At 39.7% G+C, this 21,167-nt stretch overlaps 1 protein-coding gene across 1 annotated transcript in view; it reads left to right on the plus strand.

The window, feature by feature from the left end:
• Slc9a4 (solute carrier family 9 member A4) overlaps nt 1–21,167 on the plus strand; it is a 61,120-nt gene that overhangs the window by 8,553 nt on the left and 31,400 nt on the right. The window lies entirely within an intron of this gene.

The following is a 21,167-nucleotide window of genomic DNA, read 5'->3' on the forward strand; positions in this document are numbered from 1 at the left end:
CCTTTCATTGAGGAAGGAGCTGCTCTGGGTACCAGGCACAAGTGTGTGCCCGCAGCAGGCATTTGAGGCACACAGCGGTGGCTGTGGCTGTGGCTGTGACCATGAGCTCTGGGACAGTTCTGCAGATCTAACCCATGCAGCAGCCTTCTCTCCTCAGAACTGGGGAAAGGCAATGCCTGGGGGCCTCTGCGTCTCTCATCCTTTGGTTTCTGGTTCTTTCTGGGATTTTAGGGTGGGACTCTGATCCCCAGAATGTATCTTTAGTGATTGACAAAAGGGAGCAGGAATAAAAACCAAATAGCTTTTGAAAATTGATGGCTAAGCTTGCATTGTATATGGGACATTGGCTATGGGAAGGGTATGGGAATAGATTTTGAGTGTTCTCACCATACATGAAGAAAGGAAAGAGGAAAGGAGGAGGGAAGGGAGGACAGATGGAAAGAAGGAAGGAAGGGAGGGAGGAAGGGAGGGAGGAAGGAAGGGAGATGGTAACAATGTGTAGATGGATTCTTCAATGAACTACATTGTACAAAGCATTTCTTTAGGATATATGTATTAAAACGTCATGTTGTATGACTTGAATTCATATAATTTTTATTGTAAAAAGAAAAGATGTTTTTAATATTGCTAAAAATGAAGATCACCCATATCGCCAGTTCAGTTCCACACCCCAGAATCCCAGCAGGAAGTTAAGTGCAGCCCTTATGCCCAAGCCCCGTGTGGGAATATGTATTTGTTTTTGGTGGCAGAAACCTGAAGAGTTTGTGAATTTATAGAAAGTTCAGGTTTAGTTTATAGACAAAAATTGATGACCTACTCACAGGAAGAAAGATAATAACTCACTTTATGGATGAAAGGGTAACACATTTTCCAGGAGAAAGGCAGGGACCCAGTCTATTATGTTTTTAAAGGTCATATTTCTAATCTTTACCTTATCATCTAAGCTAATTTATGGATATAAGGTATCTTCAAGAGATTTTGGATGTGATAATCCTGGAAGAAAGAAAGCATAAACAAGCCTGGGGAGTACAGATATGAATAACCTTGAGTAACTTCGATTGTGTCTAGAAGTTGCCACCTTCTTAAAATTATTGTTTTCCTTGTCTCTTTTCTGTCTTCACTTTTATGATCTTACTTCATCTCCTCCTAGACTTTAATCTCTTATTTGTAAGGGATATAGAGCGCCCAAAGGTCCATCTTCTTATGGCTGCTTCAGGCTGATGGGGCCACTGACCCTGCCCACTTAGGAATCACACTTTCACTCTGTCTGACATAGGAATATCAAGTTCTGTTGTTTAAAGAATAACCATTTTTGATAATATGGAAAAGAAGACAAGGACATTATCAAGACATTGGTGCTTTAGGTTCATTATAGAGCCATGTTAAATTAGCAGAGAGGGGTTAAAAATTAAAAGTAGAATATTGGTGAATAGTGGCTCCAAAGGGTTGAGAATCGGAGAAAATTAGATGGCACTTGATATAAGCCTTTTATCTTTAATATCAGCCCCTATTTTCCCAGAGGTGTTAATTCAGGTACAATATGTGGAATTTAAAAGCATAGAGTCTTCTCTGTTTTGTCAATAAGAAATCCAACATCCCCCTATTTTAATTATAACAATAGTCAAAGAATACACTAAATAAGATATCTACATGTTTTTGTGACCATTGATCCATTAAAATCGTTGACAGTTGGGTTCGGATCCTTGATCGGGCCTTTATTTTGTAGACCTCAAGATGTCTTGTATTGACCAGCTCCAGATAATGTAAACATATAAAGTCTGAAGTAAATAATAGAAAGTTCATACCACAAAGGCAACAAAGTTCAGTAGCTAGAATATTTATATTTCCATTTTTTATTCTATAGGTACAACTATACTATAAGCCAAATTTTTACCTGAGGGGTATTTGAAACTACATTAAAATAACGTAATGCCAATATACTTAGAGAGGCAGAAGGACACATCTTTGGAAGGACCAATGGGACTGGGAATCATGGCCTCTAGTGGCTGTGGGCTAAAATGTTATAGGTATAGCTGGAGACTGCCAGAGGTGCTGTGCAGTGTTTGGAGCCCTTTGTATAGGTAGCCTAGCTTTCTTTGTTTTTATAGTACTATTAAATGCTCATCTGGTGTTTGGGGGGTATTTACTCTTTCCTGCTGGGTGTTTAAAACCAATTGACTTTCTTCTTATTTGTAAATCATTCTTAAACTGCAACCATGGATCTGCCTGTTCTTTTGTATTTTGTTATAATCTTTTCCAGCTATAGAGGGTTCCTAGGAGGTTACACCATACATTCCTAGAAATCCCTGGCTTGAGGGTACAGCCTAGCCTTCCAGACACAGCCTGGAGCATTTCCTGGTCCTGTGGTTTTCAACCGGTGTGCAGCTGTGCACACCTGCTGAGTTTGCAGTAGGGAAAGAATATGCTCAGTGTCTTCGGAAAGCCCCGGGATTTGGCTACAGGGATTTGGCTGCTGGTGAGAAGTTTCCAGATGGCTTCCTCAATGACAATGGAAGTGGGCAACCAGAATGTGCTGTGCAGCCAGCTCTGCAGAGTTAGATGTGCTCACAGGGGAGGAAGCTCTTAGTTCTGCCTCTAGGCCATGCTGATCCATGATTCACCCCTTACCACACAATACCAGCTTCCATGGTTAGTGTTCCTAGTCTGTTTTGTGTTGTTATGACTAAATACCTGAATCTGATTACTTTATAAGAAAAAGAGGTCAGTTTGGATCATGTTTTGGAGAATGAAAGTCAAAAAGCATGATGCCATCTGAAGAGGGCTCCCTGGTAATGTCATGGCGTGGAGGAAAAGCAGAGGGTGCACATGTGCAAGCCAGGAAGCTGGGGATTTGAGCAGCAGCCAAGTCCTTCTTTAACAGCCTGTTTTGGAGGGACTTCCAAGGAGAGCAAGAAAGCTCTCTAGCTCCAGAGCTTGAATCCCGTTGAGGATGGAGCCACCTTGACTAATCACCTTCCAATAAACCCCGCCTCTTAAAGGTCCACCACCTCTTAACATCAGCGCATGGGCCTCAAGCCTTCAGCACATGGAACATCTAATCTGTAACAGTGAATAATAGACTAGCACCATGGGAAAGAGCTGAAACATTGTGGAATCCAACTCCTTTATTTTAATGATGAAAGTCAGCCATTTTAGAGCCAGAGGTCCCATAACTCCTAAGCATCTATCCATCCATCCATCCACCCATCCATTATCCATCCATCCACCCATCCATCCACAGTATCACTGAGCAGCTACTTCCTGTCAGACCCTGCTCCTCCCAAATGCCAGTATCCTTTGAAGTCCTCCTTCTCAGAAAATTCAAGTGACAGAGCCAGCCTTCAGTGAGCTTAATACTGTGGATCACAGCTGATGTGTGCTTTTATAGCTAACAGAATTTTGAGGTTAGTTTTTAGGTTACTTTTTTATCTTGTAGGAATGCTAATGCCAGGTGGTACAAGGTGACAGGTGAATGTTTCTCCAGGTCGGTGTGGGAATGAGGGAGGGGAGGGATGTGCAGATGGAGGGGTGAGAGGCCTGAGCTGTGTTGGGGTGAGAAGCAGGTGTTGGTGGGTTAGGTTCATTTTGAACTGCTGAGTTTGATACATCTATGGCCTATTGAAGGAAATTGTTCAATAGTTTAAGAAATAGGTGTTTAGAGCCTAGGAGTGAGGTCAGATGAAGGGGGCTTGTGCTTTTGGGCACTATAGGCGAATGGGTGGGCATTACTCACAAGGGTTTTCAGACTTTGCAATCAAAAAGAGCTTCTTAAAAGAACTTGTTTGCTATGGCCCAAGTCAATAAAATTCTGCCACACCCAATTTTCTCTCCTCCCCACTACATTCTCAGATAGCTTTTCAGTTCCCCAACTTGGCCTCTGTTCTCTGAGCTTGTAAACAAATGTTCAGGGTTACAAACCCCAGGAGGTTTGAAACCCATGGTTAGCACTCCTGTCCTGGGGTGCAGGTTTGTTTTCTTCCTTTTCTGGTAAAAGGGCACCTGTCTTTTGCATCATTATATGGAGTTTTAGAGGTATTTGACAGTCTTAGTAGCATGAGAGGGTCAAGAAACTGCCCTGTGACAGAGTTTAATCTGCCATCACCGCTTCTCACGGACTAGAATATTAACTCCATTCATTCCTAAATATCTTGTGTGAGGGTGAGGAGTGTGTTTCTTTATGGTATTCTTTGTAACCTTCCAGTATCTGACAGGCAGCAAAGATCATTTTTCTGTGCTGTATTGTGGCTCTGAACCTCACTGCTTTTTATATGCATGTAGCCTAGTGTATCAGTTACTTTTCTCTCATTGCTGAGACAAAATACCTGACACCCAAAGTTAAAGGAGAAAAGGTTTTTTTAGCTCAGTTTCAGTTGGCTGGCTCCCAGGCAGAGTGGCATATGGCAGGGAGGCATCACAGAGGAGAAACAGTTCATGGTGGACCAAAGATAACAAAGCAACAAGTGAACCTTAACAGCATCTTTCTGCCCCTTTTATCTTATCCAGTCTACCAGGATTAGGGTGGGTGGTGCCAAACCAATCAGTGGACTGACTTAGTTATCTCATATTCCCTTAAGCCCAGCATCAATACTCTAGATCCAGCCACCTCTGAAAAAGCCACCTATAACTCAATGAGGCTTTTGGGGGACATCTAGACGCAAACCATAACACCTAGCCATTGGCTGGGCTTTGGGTTAGTATGGAACTGGGTTGGTGGCAAGCTCCAGCAGTGGAGATTAGTCAAAAAGATAGATCAAGGCAGTAAGGAAGACAGTGCTCTATGCGTTCTCCACAGCTGCCAGGATGAAGATAATAGGCATTTGTTTTCTCATGGTTTTGGAAGCTGGAAGTCCAAGATCAAGGTGAAGGCAGGAGGCTTTCTGTGAGGCCCCTCTTCTTGGCTTGCAGGCGGCCACCTTCTCATTGTGTCTTCACATGGCCTTTCCTCCGTGTACCACTCCTGGTATCTCTTCCTCTTCTCACGGGGACACCAGTCATGCTGGATTAAGGCCCTGCTCTGCTGCCCTCATTTTAACTTGATTACCCCTTTCAAGACCCTCTCTCCAAATACAGTCACATGTGGAGATCCTGAAGTTTAAGATGTCAACACATGAATTTGGGGAGGAAGGGCACAATTTGATCACTAGCTGGTGATCAGGAACTCATGAATAGGAAGTGCTTTGTGACAAGTCCTCACAAAAGCATAGCTAGAATCAAGCTGGTTTTAGAGATCTCAGAAGCAGGAGTTCCTGGATCTCTCAATATCAGGATGGAAGAAATTATGCTGTGATGGTAAATTCCCTCAAACCTAAGTGGCCTAACAATAAATGTATTTCTTGCTTGCACTACTTATCTTTTGCTGCCTGCAGGGACTGCTCTTTATAGCCTTACTCAAGATGCTGGGGTTAGAGAGCATCTACCCTATAGAACATAGCTGGTCGCTTGCCAGAAGGAAGAGAAGTTTCTGAAAGTTCTCACCTCAGCAAGCAAAGGACCCATCCTGGAAGTGATGTTTTCCACTTCTGCTTAAAAGTCTTCTACACTCAAAATAGCCACACATAGTTATATGGTGACAACCAACCTCAAAGAGGCAGGAAATGCAATCATATGAGGCATGTAGCAGAGAAAGACCTGGTGGGTAAACACATTGTCAGCCCAGAGTGTTTGGTCTCTCATGCAGGCTCTGCTGGAGTTTTGTACATCTTTCCATTTCTTTTTCCACTCCAGTGAGCTTCCATGGCATCTTTTCCTTCTTCTTGGTTTCTGCTATTCAATATTTTGTGTCCTCATAACTCAGAGGTCTTCATGACCCCTCCTTGTCCCTGAGCTACCTCATAATATTTCTCTGTTCATCCACACCTGCTCACTTCTATCTGTGCTTCTCAGACACCAGTTACCACAGCTCTTCACTGGGAAGACAGTTTCACTCAAATACTTCCTGTCCTCAGTTCCTAGACTGGCCCTTCGAGGGTCTCTCTGCATTTCGCTGGTGTGGGAGACCTCGTGTGTGACATGATGTAGGCACACAGCCCTTTCTCAGATGCTGTGTCACAGAAGTCCCCCCATATGAGTCCATCATCATGGGGAGGGACATGACCATTATAACTAGAAACATTGGTGGCCACACAAATGTAATAGATTATCATTAATTTCTCACCTGTTAATGTCAACTAGAAAAAGCAGAGCAAATCAAAGCCAAACTAAGTAAAAGGAAGGCAATTGTAAGTAGGCTTGTGAATAATGAGAAAAAACAATTTTAAGGAAAAACTAATCCTCATTCTCCATAAACTCTTTCAAAAATAGCAAGAATAGGATAACTTTTCAACTATATTTTGAGGCCAGATTTTCTCTGACATCAAGACCACACAAAGATAATTCAGGGAACAAAACTATAGCCCCAACTTCTATTATGAATATAGATCAAAAAATTTCTTAAGAAAATATTATAAAAATCAAATTCAGGTACACATAAAAAGAATAACAAATAATGACCAGGAAATGTATATCCAAAAAATACAATTTCTTAGACATGGTGGTGGTGGTGGGGGGAAGGTATCTATTAATGTAATTCACCAAGTAAATTAAAATACTGATAACATTAATAAATGCAGGAAATCATCTGACAAATTTTAACATCAATTTGTGATTAAAAACTTATGGCACCAGTCTGCACTCCCACCAACAATGGAAAAGGGTTCCTTTCTCCCCACAACCCTGCCAGCATTTGTTATTTGTTGATTTCTTGATAGCAGCCATTCTTTCTGGGGTGAAGTGGAATCTCAGGGTTGTTTTCTTCTGTATCTCTCAAATGATGAGTGATGTTGAACATTTTTGCATATATTTGTTTGCTGCTTTTACTTCTTTGTCTGAGAAATGTCTGTTCATTTCAGATGGCCTTCTTTGAATTGGGTCTTCGAATTTGGGGGGGGGTCTGATTTTTTTCAGTTCTTTATATATTCTAGATAGTAGTCCTTTGTCTGAGGTACAGCTGCTAAAATTTTTTTCCCATATTGTAGGTTGTCTGTTAGCTCTGTTGGTGGTTCCTTTTGCAGTGCAGAAGCTTTTTAATAAGATGAGATCCCAGTTGCTGATTCTTTCTGCTAATTCCTGTGCTGCTGAGGTTTTGTTCATGAAGTCTTTTTCCTATGCCAACGTCTTCAAGAGTTCTACCTAACTTATCTTCCAGCAAGTTTAGTGTTTCTGTCTTAATATTTGTATCTTTAATCCACTTTGATCTTAGTTTAGTGCATGGTGATAGGTATGGGTCTAGTTTTAATCTTTGGCAGGTTGAAATCCAGTTTTTCCAACACCATTTATTAAATAGGCTATCTTTCCTCCAATGAGGGTGGTTGGCTCCTTTGTCAAAGATGAGGTGGCTGAGCATGTCTGGAGTTGTTTCTGCATCTTCTAATCTATTCCACTGATCCTTAGGTCTGTTCCTTTGCCAGTACCATGCTGATTTTATCACAGTAGCTTTGTAGTATAGTTTCAAGTTGGGGATTGTGATACCCCCAGACATGTCTCTGTTGCTTAGAATTGCTTTAGCTATTCTAGGTCTCTTCTGGTTCCAAATGAATTTTTGGATTATTTTTTCTAGTTCTGTGAAGTATATTGTTGGAATTTTGATTGGCATTACATTGAATCTATATAGTAGTTTTGGAAGTATGGCCATTTTCACTATATTGGTTCTTCCTACCCAGGAGCAAGGGATGCCTTTCCATTTTCTTATATCCTCTTCGATCTCTTTTTTCAGAGTGCTGTAGTTTTCAGTGTAGAGGTCTTTTGCTTCCTTTGCTGGATTGATTCCTAGATATTTCAGTTTTTTTGGATGCTATTGTAAAAGGAATTGTTTCCCTAATTTCTCTCTCAGTGAGTCTGTTATTTGTGTTCAAAAAGGCTATTGTTTTTTGAGCATTGACTTTGTATCCAGCTACTCTACTGAATCTGTAAATTAAGTCTAGAAGTCTTCTGGTGGAGTTTTTTGGGTCTTCTATGTAAAGTATCATATCAGCAGCAAATAATGACAGTTTAACTTCTTCTGTTCCTATATTTATTTCTTTTATTTCTTTCTCTTTTCTAATTGCTATGGCTAATGTTTCCAGGACTATATTGAACAGGAGTGGTGATAGTGGGCATCCTTGTCTTGTTCCTGATTTTAGCATGAAAGTTTTCAGTTTTTGACCACTTAGTATGATATTGGCTGTTGGTTTTTCATAGATAGCCTTAATCAGGTTAAGATAAAGACTTTCTAATCCAATTTTCTGTAGGGTTTTTATCATGAATCGGTGCTGGATTTTGTCAAATGCTTTTTCTGCATCTATTGAGATGATCATATGGTTTTTGTCCTTGACTCTGTTAATATGGTGTATTACATTTATTGATTTATGAATGTTGAACCATCCTTGCATCCCTGGGATAAATCCGACTTGGTCAGTGTGTATGATCTTCTTGATGACCCTCTTGTATTCTGTTTTCCAGTATCTTGTTGAGGATTTTTGCATCTATGTTCATTAGGGAGATTGTAGGGGACAGGGGAAGGGGACGTTACCAGAACCTCTGTAGTGAGTCCTGGTCTCCTGCGAGCCACGGCAGCACACGGCGAATTACAGGAAAGGTAGAAAAATGAGACTGAGAAGAAGCTGAGCTTTGGGTCTGATCAGTGCTGCTCTGGCAGCAAAGACAAAAGCCCCCAGCTTACCACACCTTTTATTTAGTACATCGGGAGAAACAAATGTAACAGATGACTTGCAGAGAGTTCAATAGTTCACATTGGGATAAACAAGGTGTAACGGAAGGTTTGCAGAGAGTTCAGTACATCTCCGGCAAACAAGATGTTAATCAGTCCAAGAACAATGAGGAACTGAGCAGATGTTTGTTCTCCCAGGATGTTTCTTGTCCTGGAGAATCACAGCATCACTGGATCACTGAAGTCTCAGTTGTGACCAGAGGCCAAACTGGAGTTATTTTGTAGCTGGGCTGTAGGCAAGAGAACTAGGCTAACCAAATGATTTTTCCCTAGAATTATGTAGCATTGCTCCCAACAGGAGATTGGCCTGTAGTTCTCTTTTTTGGTTGGGTCTTTCCCTGGTTTTGGAATCAAAGTCACACTTGCTTCCAGGAATGAATTTGGAAGTATTGCTTCCCTTTCAATTTCCTTGATGAGTTTAAAGAGTAATGGTGTTAGTCCTTCTTTAAATGTCTTGTAAAATTCAGCAATGCATCCATCCAGACCTGGGCTTTTCTTTGTTGGTAAATATTTATTACATTTTCAGTTTCACTCATTGTAATTGGGGTATTTAGAATTTCTATATCTTCTTCATTTAACTTTGCCAATTTGTATGTATCTAGGAATCTGCCCATTTCTTCTGTGTTTTCCATTTTATTGGAGTAGAGGTTCTCAAAGTAGGTATTGATGATCCTCTGGATTTCTGTTGGATCTGTTGTGACTTCACCTTTTTCATTCTTAATTGCATGTATTTGTGCCTTCTTTTTCTTTCTTTTGATAAGGTTGGCTAAAGGTTTATTGATTTTATTTATTCTTTCAAAAAACCAACTCTTTGATTCATTGATTTTTTGTATCATTCTCTTAATCTCCATTGCATTGATTTCTGCCCTGATCTTTATAACTTCCTCTCTTGTTCGAGCTTTGGATTCATTATGCTCTTCTTTTTCTAGGAGGTTCTGCATTAGGTTATTTATCTAAGTTTTCTCTGTTTTCCTAATATGGGCATTCACTGGTATGAATTTCCCACATGGAACTGCTTTCATTGTGTGTCACAGAAGACAGTATGGAGATACCTCAAAGAGCTAGGACTAGAGGTCCCATTTGACCCAGCTATTCCCCTGCTGGGTATCTTCCCAAAAGAATTAAAAGAATCATACCACAGTGATGTATGTGCACCCATATTCATAGTGGCACAGTTTGTAATAGCTAAAGCTTGGAAGCAGCCCAAGTGCCCATCAACTGGAAACTGGATAAAGAAAATGTGGTTTTTTAAATAAAATGGAGTACTACTCAGCCATAAAGAACAAAAAACTAGAGTCATTTATAGCTAAATGGATGCATATCGAGGCCATACTCTTTAGTGAAATAAATAGGACACACATGTATAAATACCAAATAGTTTCTCTAGTGTGAGAAACTGCTAGTGTAAACAAGAGTCAAAATGATTAAAATGAATAATTGATAATTTGACATAAGAAAAAAGGTCCAAAGACCAAGGAGTGAAGGGAGGGGAAGGGGAAAAGAAAAGAGGGAAAGAAAAAACTATGACAAAAGAAAAATAAAAAAATAGAAATGAAATCTATATAAATAGGGAAGGGTGGAGTGGGTGAAATGCACACAGGTAATGGGGAAAAAAAATAAGAACCAAGATATATCATGTACAGGTACAAATACCCAATGATAAATGTAAACGAATTGTATACCTAAAATGTACCAATAAAATGTATCAATAAAATTAATTTAAAAATAAATAAAACAAAAAACCCCAAAACAAAACAAAAAGAAACTTATGGCAAAGTAGCAAGTACCACCTTCAAACTGATAAAAGATATTTATGAAAAAGCTATGGCTAATATTGTACTAAATATTATATAGCAAGCACTTTCTTTCAAAGATCAGGATCAAGACAAGAATATCAACCCTCAAAACCTTCTATTTCTTTATCAAAGGGAAAAAAGTATAATAATGAGATGAGTAAGGCAATAGTATATTTTACATAGTTTATGGAGAAAATCCTCAGGAATTTATGAAACAACTGCTAGAATAAAATAATTAATTATTAGTGACTTTAGCAGGGTCACAGTATGTAAGATTGATATACAAAAATCAAAAGCACCTTAATATGTAGTGACAAATTACCAGTGGTAAAAATAAATGTTAAAATTCCATTTAAAGTAGTGTCAAAACAAAAATAATTAGTAAGTTCAACAAAAATGTGCAAAGATTTTTCACTGAATACTATAAAACATCAGTGACAGCTTCTGAAAAAGATCATGTTTGCTAATGGAAGACTTAGCATTGTTAAGTTGTCAATTTTCTTCCAATGATCAATAGAGTCAATAAAATCCCAATGAAAATCCCAGAGAGCTTTGTAAAATAGAAATTCACAGAGCTGATTCTAAAATCTGTTTGGAAACTCCAGTGAAATAGAATACAAAAAATATTTTTAAAAGAAAATGTTGGAAGATTTAATCAAAGATTTACTGTAACACCTCAAGAATCATAAGGTTACAAAAGTAACATTGTGGACTAATGAATAGATTTGCAGACTACAGAGTAGACTAGAGAATCCTGAATGGACTTCCATATACAAGGTCACTGATTTCATCACAGGAACCTGGGCAATTCAACAGAAGAGGAAAGACTTTTCAAAAAATGCTACTGAAATATCTGAATCTGAATGGAAAAACATGAAATCACACCTTACCTCGTCATATTTAAAAATTAACACAAAATGTGTCATTAAATATGAAAGCTAAAATTATACATCTTCTGAAAGAAAACATGAGAAAAACATCTCCATGACCATGGGGTAATCCAAGGACAGGTAAAACACGAACAAAAAAGGGAAATAACACACTAAATCAAATTTTATCAAAGAATAAATTTTGCTGTTTAAAATGCACTGTTACATAAACAAAAGGATGAGCTACAGAATGTGAGAAATTATTCACTATGCATGTGTTTCACCAAGGATCTACACAGAGAATATATAAAGAATTTTATAACTCAATAGTAATGAGAACAACTTAATTAAAAAAGGAGCAATAGATTAATAGCATAAAAGATGACATACTAATAGCTAATAAGCATATAAAAATATGCTCAATATAATTAGAGAAGTATAAAATAAAATCACAATAAAATAAAAATACTACACCCTTTAGAAGCCTAGAAGTAAGAAGACACCAATGCCAGGTGCTGACTAGTATTGGAAGAACTAGAAGCCCCACACATGCCTAGTGGGAATGGGAAAAGACACAATGACTTTGGAAAGCAGTCTGGTAGCTTCTTACATTCTAATGTGTCTGCTGTACCAGGTGCCTGGCCCATTCCACATATGTACCCCAAACATAAGAGGCATGACCTAAACTAGATGACTGTGTACATTTAAAAAAAATTTATTAAGTGCAAGACATATTGCTATCAATCTCCCTCAAATCCTCCCTCTCACTTCGAACACCCTTAGTCCATCATTCTTGTCACTTTTTGAAGCACTTCTACAAGTCCTCTTTCCTGAGTGCTTTTACTGTAGTTGTGCTTGATGTCCTGAATGGATTTAAAAATTTTAGGACAATTTCTGTCCAATAAAAACATGACAGTGTGTCCTCATCCACCTTATTCACCCAATCAGGCAGCAATTTCTAGCTCTTCTTCAAAGTCAAAGTGACCATGAAAGGTACACATTTTGAATAGTTTCAGGACATTGAGGCAGCCAGGACAGCTCAAATAAAGACATTCATTAAAGAAGACTTCCATGAGTACTTCAGAAAGTGGCAAAAACAGAATAAGTGTGTTAGGCAAGACAGAGTATTTTTTTTTCCAGCATCAGATAGTTAACATAAACACAGATTAACAGCCAGACTAACTGATGAAAAACACATAAAACAAGTATACTAAATCAAGGTGGGTTTTTTCAGATACATTGGCCATCCTGGATTACAATAAATTTTTTCTTTTTTTCTATTGTCGGTGTTTTATTTTTATTTTGTACTTTATTTATATATGGTTCCTCATATAAGAGAAACTATGTGATATTTAAGCTTGTGTGTTTGACTAATTTCTCCTAATATTATGGTCTCAAGTTGTGCCCATTTTCTTGCAGATGACTCAAATCTAGCCTTCTTTATGGTACAGTAGTACACCATTTTGTATAAATACCACCTTTTCTTTATCAATTCATCTCTTGATGGACATGTAAGCTGCTTCCAAGATTTAGCTCTTCTAAGTTATGCTGCTATAAACAGGGTGTGCATGGATCACTGTAATATGATGTCTAACACTTTTGGAAAGATAGCTAGACAGGAAGTAGTTGAGTCAAATGAAATTTCTAGTTTTAATTTTTTGAGAAATCTCCATACTAATTTCCATAGTGGTTGTACTAGTTTACATCCCCACCAACAATGAAAAAGTGTTCCTTTTTCTCCCCAGGCTTGCCAGCATTTGTTATTATTTGATTTCTTGAAAATAGCCATTCTTTCGAGTGAGATGTAGTCTTAGTGTTGTTTCTCAAATGGCCAGAGTTGTTGGGCATTTTTTCATGTGTTCACTGATGCATGGGAGTATTTTGAGGATGATTAGTGGCCATATGTCTTTTACTGTAGTCATTAAAAAAATTTAAAGGCACCATACTATTCGATAGTGCTACACAGCTGAACTTGTAACACTGACAGCGACAGTATTCAAATAGCCAAAAACTGAGGGGAGGGAGAACAAATGTGCATAAATAGGTGAAAGACTGAGTAAACTAGGCCATGACCACGTAGTAGGACAACTTTCAGGAGGGAGGAACCGCTGATCTCTACAGTAGCTTGGATAACGCCTCAATCCATTGTGCTGAGTCAAAAAAGCCAGTTACAGAGTTCATTCTGTAGTATTAACTCAGATAAAAGACAAATTCATCTGTAGTAACAATGACAGATCTGGAGTGTCCTGCGGCCTGGGTCTGACAGAAGGCTGAACTTGAAAGAGAAGCAAAGAACCTGTCTTGGTTTGTGGGATTGTTGTTATATGTTCAAGAAAGTTGTGAGGTGTGGTTGTAGGGTCCTGGCTGGGTTTCTGTGTGTTAAATAAGCTTTACAAATGTTTGCGGTGTCATCAGTTAAATGGTTGCTATTATTACTATCATGGGAGGCTTGGAAAGCTTATTAAAGGTGACACAAAAGGACTCCTTCCTGAGACAATAAGTAAAGAGGGAAATATGACCTTGTTCTCTATAAGTCATGGACATATTTTAGATTTAGCATTGGCTGAATTTTTCCTTTGCATAAATGAAAAATGCGTGTATGTTAAAATGAATTCAAAGAAAATATTTTGTCACTTTAAGGATGCCTAGAGCTTGAAAGGCAAGGCTTGCTTTTCACATGGTCACATGGATTGTGACTGTAAATGCAGCCACTTCATCATGTGGACTACTTTAGCCTCTGGAAGTGTCTTTCTGCAAGGCACAGAGGTGTCCAAGGTCAAGGGTGACCCAGGGATTTCCCTGGGCCATTAGAACTGCTGGGTGACTGCTTATAATTTCACCAGCCATATAAAAATTTTTGGATTATGACAAGAATATTCAAACCTTTAGGTCTCAATCCTGTTCCATGAGTTTCCTCTGGATTTGAGAGTCAAATAAACTCTTACCTAAATCCATTCAAATTGACTTTATCCGGATTCGTGGATGCCTGGTTTCACTCACCTTGGCTTCAGTCTTTCACAAACTAAACCCAAAATTGCGGTTCCCAGGACTTCTGAGACCTATGTATTCATTGCAGAAAATGGAATTAGACTAAACAAATTCACTCACTCAGGACATAATTGCTAGGTTTCTTTAGCATTTATTTTAAAACCAAAAGTGACCAATTTCAGAGGTTCAGCTAAGCTTTTCCTCAAACATGGCTTTGGTTTACTTAATTAAAATAGATCAGTATTATGGCAACTTTGTGAAACATGACACATAGACAGATAGGTAAAAGCTACCCAAGCCATCCATGGATAAGACATGCAGAGATGTGCAAGGATGCTTTTCCTCCCATGAGGGAAAATGAAGAAGCTCAGAGCCTGGTGCACAGTGACCCAGGTGAAAAGGGGAGGGAAGGAGGGAAGCCAGATGTGATCCTCTTGCTGCATTTGTCAGAGAGTATAACAAGCCCACCTGGGAGTCCCCAGCTAAGAAACTCCCCTGGAGCACTCCTGTGCCTTCCAGGAAAAAACCCACTTGGAACCCTCCCTAGTCCTTGGCTAAGAATGGAGGATGGAAATTCAAACATAGGATGTAGCTGGTCAATTTCATTCCTTGCAGTCAGAGATCTGAGGGGTGAAGATGCCAGACTGATAGGTGTTAGGCAGACCAGAAGATTGGAAAGATATATGTATAATATTTATCTGGAAGTGATCTGTGTGTGGGGGGCATGTATGGAAGTTTTCCTTTATACTTTTGTTTCTTAAAAATCCTGCATGTTAGCATGTGTATTCTCTAGTAAATCAGGTTTGATATTTCTGCAGTCTACCTTTTTGAAAAATAATTCCTTTACCAATTTCAGAAATGTATAATATCCATGTATTCATGGTGTTTGTGTGTGTGTGTGTGTGTGTGTGTGTGTGTGTGTGTGTGTGTAGCATGTCCTTGTTTGGAACAATTTGTACCATGCTTTCTGATTCTTCTTCACCTTTCCATCCTTCTCTTTTGCCAGGAAATGCATGAAAAATTTCTCTTTGAGGGAAAAAGGCTAGCTTTTTTATATTCTGTCCACATTCCCTTATCTAACCAAACTTATTGCCCACCGGTGGCATATTACTTTAAAAAGTACTCACTAACCCATATACATGAAGCATGTGTCCTAGGATCTCTTAAGACATATGATAGAACCATTTGGAGGGCCAGCCACAGATTAGGGTCCTGAAAAATTCAAAATGAAATCATTTTTGCACTAAAAGACTTATAACTCAAGTCAGCTAATCCATAGTGTGAGTTAATTTTACTGTGTGGTCTTTTGTGTATAAAAGTCATAGTAAACAGAGTAGTGAACCTGCATCCCTAAAATGCATGTCCACCTCATACTCAGGATGTGATTTTACTTAGAAATAGTGTTTTTGCAAGTATAATTAGTTAAGTTAAGGGGCACTCACACTGGATTAAAGTGGGCCCTGGTCTAATGATTGGTGTCTTTTCAAGAAAGCCATGTGACACAGAGAGGACACACAGAAAAGAGACACAGAGATTGAAATGATACATCCACAAACCAAGGGACACCAATGATTGACACCACTTCCAGAAGCTGGAAAGAGACAAGAAAAAAATCTTCCCACAACACTTTCAAAGGAGAAACAATGACATCTTTATTCCAAACTTTTGGTCTCCAGAACTATGAGAGATTTGTGTTAATTTAAGCCACTTAGCTGTAGCACTTTATTACAGCTGCCCCAGGAAGCTAGCACAAAAGTCCAGGTGACAAAACTGTATTGTGGAGGTTCATGTGAACCGAGATGCTGCGAGCAGAGGGATCACAGAGCATCTCTGGTGCCCTCTGTCTCCCACCAGCTAAGTCCATCAGCAGTGGAGCTGCCACATGAGGGATAGTGACACTTGAGTTGCTTTGAGGAATGCCTTCTCTGCCAGCTCAGATTCCACAGCCAAGAACCAGGCTGTGGGGCTTTTGATCTCTGCACATATGTGGGTAGCAAATAGTATACATGATGATTTCAGGCACCCCCAGAGCAAGGATGCCCATTCCCTTAGACCCACTGCTTCTTAGACTTCTATTCATCTATGGAGGAAACCACTCTCAAACTCATGTGAGGCACTCCTTAGAAGACAGGGCCAATGATATAGGCTATGCTGTGCTTGCAGTGCACTTTGATCATTCACGATTATGCACTTATCAGGTCAACAGCCTAGGGATGACCTTTGCAGATGATCATCCATTGCCAGTCTCTGTGGGAAATCAACAACCTTTTGTCATAAAGGTGATTCATAGGAGTCAGAAGAGGCCATGCCTAGTGCAGAGCTGGACAGGCCAGGACTGGTAAATGGGCTGGGGAGTAAAGGCTGCAGCTGCCTAGAGACTGCACATCATGACTGAGAGCTCAGTGTTTGCACAATACAGCCCACAGCTCTAGTAGGTACTGCTGGTGAAACCAAAGCCAGAACCCAACAGTTGTCAGACCATGTGAAAGAAAAGAGGATACCAGTAAGAATGACGAAGAATGGAGTGGTTAGAGTGGAGTAGGAGGCTCAGGGCAGAAAGCCCAGAAGGTGTAGAGAGGAGGTCCCTGTTCAGAGGTATGAGGGGAGCAGGTTGTGAAGGTGGATGCTGAGTTGGAATAGCTCATCAAGAACTCATGCTGAAATTTAATGGCCATTGTAACAGTAGTACCAGGTGAGACCTCCAGGAGGTGATTAGGTCATGAGAGCTCTGCCCTTTTAAATAAATTAATGCCATCATCATGGAAGGGGGTCAGTTATCTCAAGACTGGGTTTGTAGTAAGTTCAGCCTCTCTTGCTTTTTCTTTGTGTCCCAAGTGTGCTGGCTTCCCATTTTTGTCATGTTATGAGCCAACATGGGTGGAGGCCCTATCAGATTCTGACACTGTGCTCTCGGGTCTCCCCACCTCTTTATTGTGAGCCAAATAAATTTCTGTTTCTTGTAATGCACTCCATCTGTCATATTCACTTTTAGCATCAGAAATATAACTCAGACAGTATTGAAATGAATGGGGTATAGATCCTGGAGGACCCATAGCAGTCTTTCTGTGGTCTAGGACACTCAGAATTTCCTTGAACTTTAGATTCTGCCTCCTGATGGGTGGTTCTGTTTGGAGCTCAGAAGACCAGAAGCAGTAAATTCTCAGTAATCTACCAAACTTGTCCCTTATTTTTGGATGTTTGAAATATGTCAAACTTTTTAGTTTTCAAATAAAGTTCTGATGCATGTAAAAAAAAATCAGAATGATGGCAGGAATGGGAACAGGAAAGGTCAGGCTCAGGAGATTTCAGTTGGGAAGAAGAATTTCACTGGACTAAAGGCCGTGTGTGTTACACTGTGGCAAAAATAATGTGCAGATTTTGCTCATGTTCTGAGATTTTGTGGGACACTGAGATTATGTGCAGTAGACTGGTTGATCTAGTGGAAGAAATTTTAAGGTAGCCCAGTGTTCAGACTGTGGCATATATACTGATGGGTGCTTTTAGCTAGATTTATAGCAAAGATTAGAAGCAGAAAATAAAGCAAAACAATTTTAAAAATTTAACTTTGGCTCAAAAGGAACCACATGTAAAGTTGGGGCAAAAGGAGGTGTGGTTGCTGAAGAGATTAGCATCATTAGAAAAAAACCAAGCACTTTGTATGGGGAAAAGAAAAAGGATGTCTTGGGGGCATCTCAGAAATTGGCAAGAAGCTACCCATCATAGGCTCAAAGGTACAAAAGTATATACATTTCAGTTGGAAAGAAAGTCCCTTGGATCCTTGCTTGAGAAGAGCCTCTTAGGGAATTGGCTATCTAAGATTCATTTCACTGTGATCTAGGCATTCAGAGGCTGCTATAGCCATGGTCCAAGGGGAGCTGGTTAGTGTTTCTGCTGACAGCAGATCTTGGCAAAATCCCTGTGATGTTGGTTTTACTGTCATGCAGAATGTAAGAGTTGTGAAGTCAAGGAGGCTTCCATTCAGATTTCAATGGAAGGCCTAGAAGGTCAGGCAAGGAGCCCTATGAAGCAGTGGGAATAAAACTGAATGTGCAATGGAAACCCCAGGAAGCTAGAGATGCCAGAAATGTAGAATGTCTGCCAAGGAAGGCTGCATAAAGGGAGCAGAGCCAGCCAGAGGGAAAGAACATGTGGGCTGCAACCAGCAAGGCCATAGGGTTAGGGCTGCCAAGCCCCTTGGGACTTAATTCTCACCACCATGTACCCTAGATTCTAGACATGCAGCTACCGGACTTAATGTTTTCCCTTATGGTTTTCCATCTTGCTTTCATCCAAATCTTTTCTATTTTCCCTTATTCTTTTAGTCTTTTTTTTTTTTTTTTTGGTTTTGTGAGGCAGGGTCTCCCTTTGTAGTTCAGGCTGGTCCTGAACTCACTATGTAGCCCAGGCTGCCCTCAAACTCATGGTGATCCTTCTGGCTCAGCCTCCTGAGTGTTGGGATTATGGGCATGCACCACCATGTCTAGCACCCCCATTCTTCTTTTGGAGTGGAAATATTGACCCTCTGCCATTGTATCTTGGTATTACATAACTTTTTAAAATAGGGGCTCACAAATAAGAGTTTGCCTTGAGTCTCAGAGGACAAGTAGTCTTGGACTTTTTAGCACTACTACCACTGTTGAGACTTTGAGGAAGGAATTAGTACCTTTTTAGTTGTACACATGTAGTCATATCATATTAGGTAGAATTTTGAACTTGGTATTGTCTTTATTTGGACATTAAGTATTGATTTAAGGAGATTTTTTTCAGTGTCAAGTTGTCAAGGCATGGGATATGAAAATTAACCTTAACCTTTTCTACTTGATTGTCTTGGAATCTGCCCAAGGGATTAGTAAAACATGCTTCTGTGTGGGTTATTGAACTGTGACTTTAGGTATATATCTGGTCTCCAGCCCTTCCTTTCTGGTATCACTCCCTTCTTCTTCCTGGCTGCCATGAACTAAGCATCTATGCTCCCCTGTATCCATCTGGCATGATATTTCTGCCAGGGACTGAATCTCCAAAACCATGAGCCAAATTAAACCTGTCCCCCTTTAAATTGTAGTTATGGGATATTTTGCCCCAGTGACAAAAAGCTGCCTAATTCAGGGAACATCTGCGTATGGAATATATAGTGGGCTAGACTGAATCAGGAAACAGAAAACATACAGTAGGTTAAAGAGAAAAATTTTTTAAAAAGTTTTTCATGAATTCATTTTATTTCAACAGCAAAAAGGTCAGTTCTACAGCTCTGACTGAGATTACAAAGTTCAGTCTTTTCAGCATGAAAATTATTCTCAGTCACAATCAAAGACAAAGGCACTAAGGGGCTGACAAAGGGATGTTTTCCTTACCTAGCAGTATCATGTTCATCTGCAATAAATATCTAATCTTATGTAACAGGACACCTCTGAAAAGGTCTAGCTCATTTTTAATATATAAATATTCCAAATATTTCCATTGTATGAACTGGGGAAGAAAAAGGAGTAAGAAACATTTCATGGAAATGGACTCCATCCATATTAAGTCATACTACCTTATGGTAGCTAGTGTTATCTCAGAAGTCTTAATATTGAAGGAAAAAGATCACACACCACGCCTAACCCTGGTGGTATATGTGAAACCAAATCCTTCTCTGCCTGTGGCTCCTGTTGGGTCTCTATCATGAGTCCCTGCTTCCTGGACAAGACTGGAAATGGCCCTGAGGTGGCAGCTCTATTTTCTTCATGTTCAACCCAGACAGATAAGGACCTGAAGTGCTAAGTGCGTATGTCAAGCATATGTTCTGAACCTGTTTAAAGGCACAATAAATTATGAAATTAATGGATACAAATTCACAGGTACTCTTTGAGAGTGAATAAAAGCATTAAATTTGGTACTTCACTTCCACCTCTTCCTCCAGCATCTTTTTTGACACTGCAAGGAACAGATCCTGACAGACATTTTGAAACTCCTACTATAGATTTCTGTCCCACATCCATCAGGACTTAAAGAGTTTGTCTTCATGAACAGGTGAGAGGGCAGTCTCTCTTCTTTCCTGCTGACTTTATCTGCTCCAGGCTTCTTCCCAGGAGACCTAGTCAGCTGCACAATTATACATCAAAGTCCTTCAACTCTCCCCAGCTGGCACCTATTTTCACTTTCACTTTCAGCTTCACGGAAAGTTTTATGGCATTTTCCATTTCATTCTTGACAATCTGAGCTCCCTGAACAATACCCTCTTCTGCTACTTCGTATAAAAGTTCATCATGGAGCTGAAGGATGAAGAAGCCTCCTCTGATTGGGCAGAACATCCCTTGCACTTTTCTCTTTGGTAATAATCCTGTTCTGTCACTTTGGAGAATCCTCTCCTGATGACTGGGATTTGAAGGCTGAATGGAAGGTCTCTAATTGCTTCTGAATGTTAACTGTGGCTATTTTGACTATGTCAGCTCTGATCCTTGGACTGCTGTGTTGATGGCATGACGCTCAACATGAGCTTTATGATAAAGGTCATTGTCTTTGATTCCTGGTAGATATCTACGCCTTCCCAAAATGGTCTGAACAAACCCATCTCTTTCACAATTCTTTACTGTCTCTCTCAGAAAGCAATTAATCCCTGTTTTGCTTGTTGCCTCAGATCATCTCCAACAGACTCTGGCTCCACCGTCTTCCATTCTGCTGCAATACTCTTGAAAACATCAGCTCCACTGTTTAATACTTGAATGAGATGATGATCATGAGATAAATGACCCAAGATCTTCAGTTCAAGCTGAGAGTAATCAGCAGCCAATA

This window comes from Heterocephalus glaber, unplaced genomic scaffold (genome assembly GCF_053883595.1).
Source record: "Heterocephalus glaber isolate CG9 unplaced genomic scaffold, H.glaber_assembly_v1.0 deba00000470, whole genome shotgun sequence".
NCBI classification, from domain to species: domain Eukaryota; kingdom Metazoa; phylum Chordata; class Mammalia; order Rodentia; family Bathyergidae; genus Heterocephalus; species Heterocephalus glaber.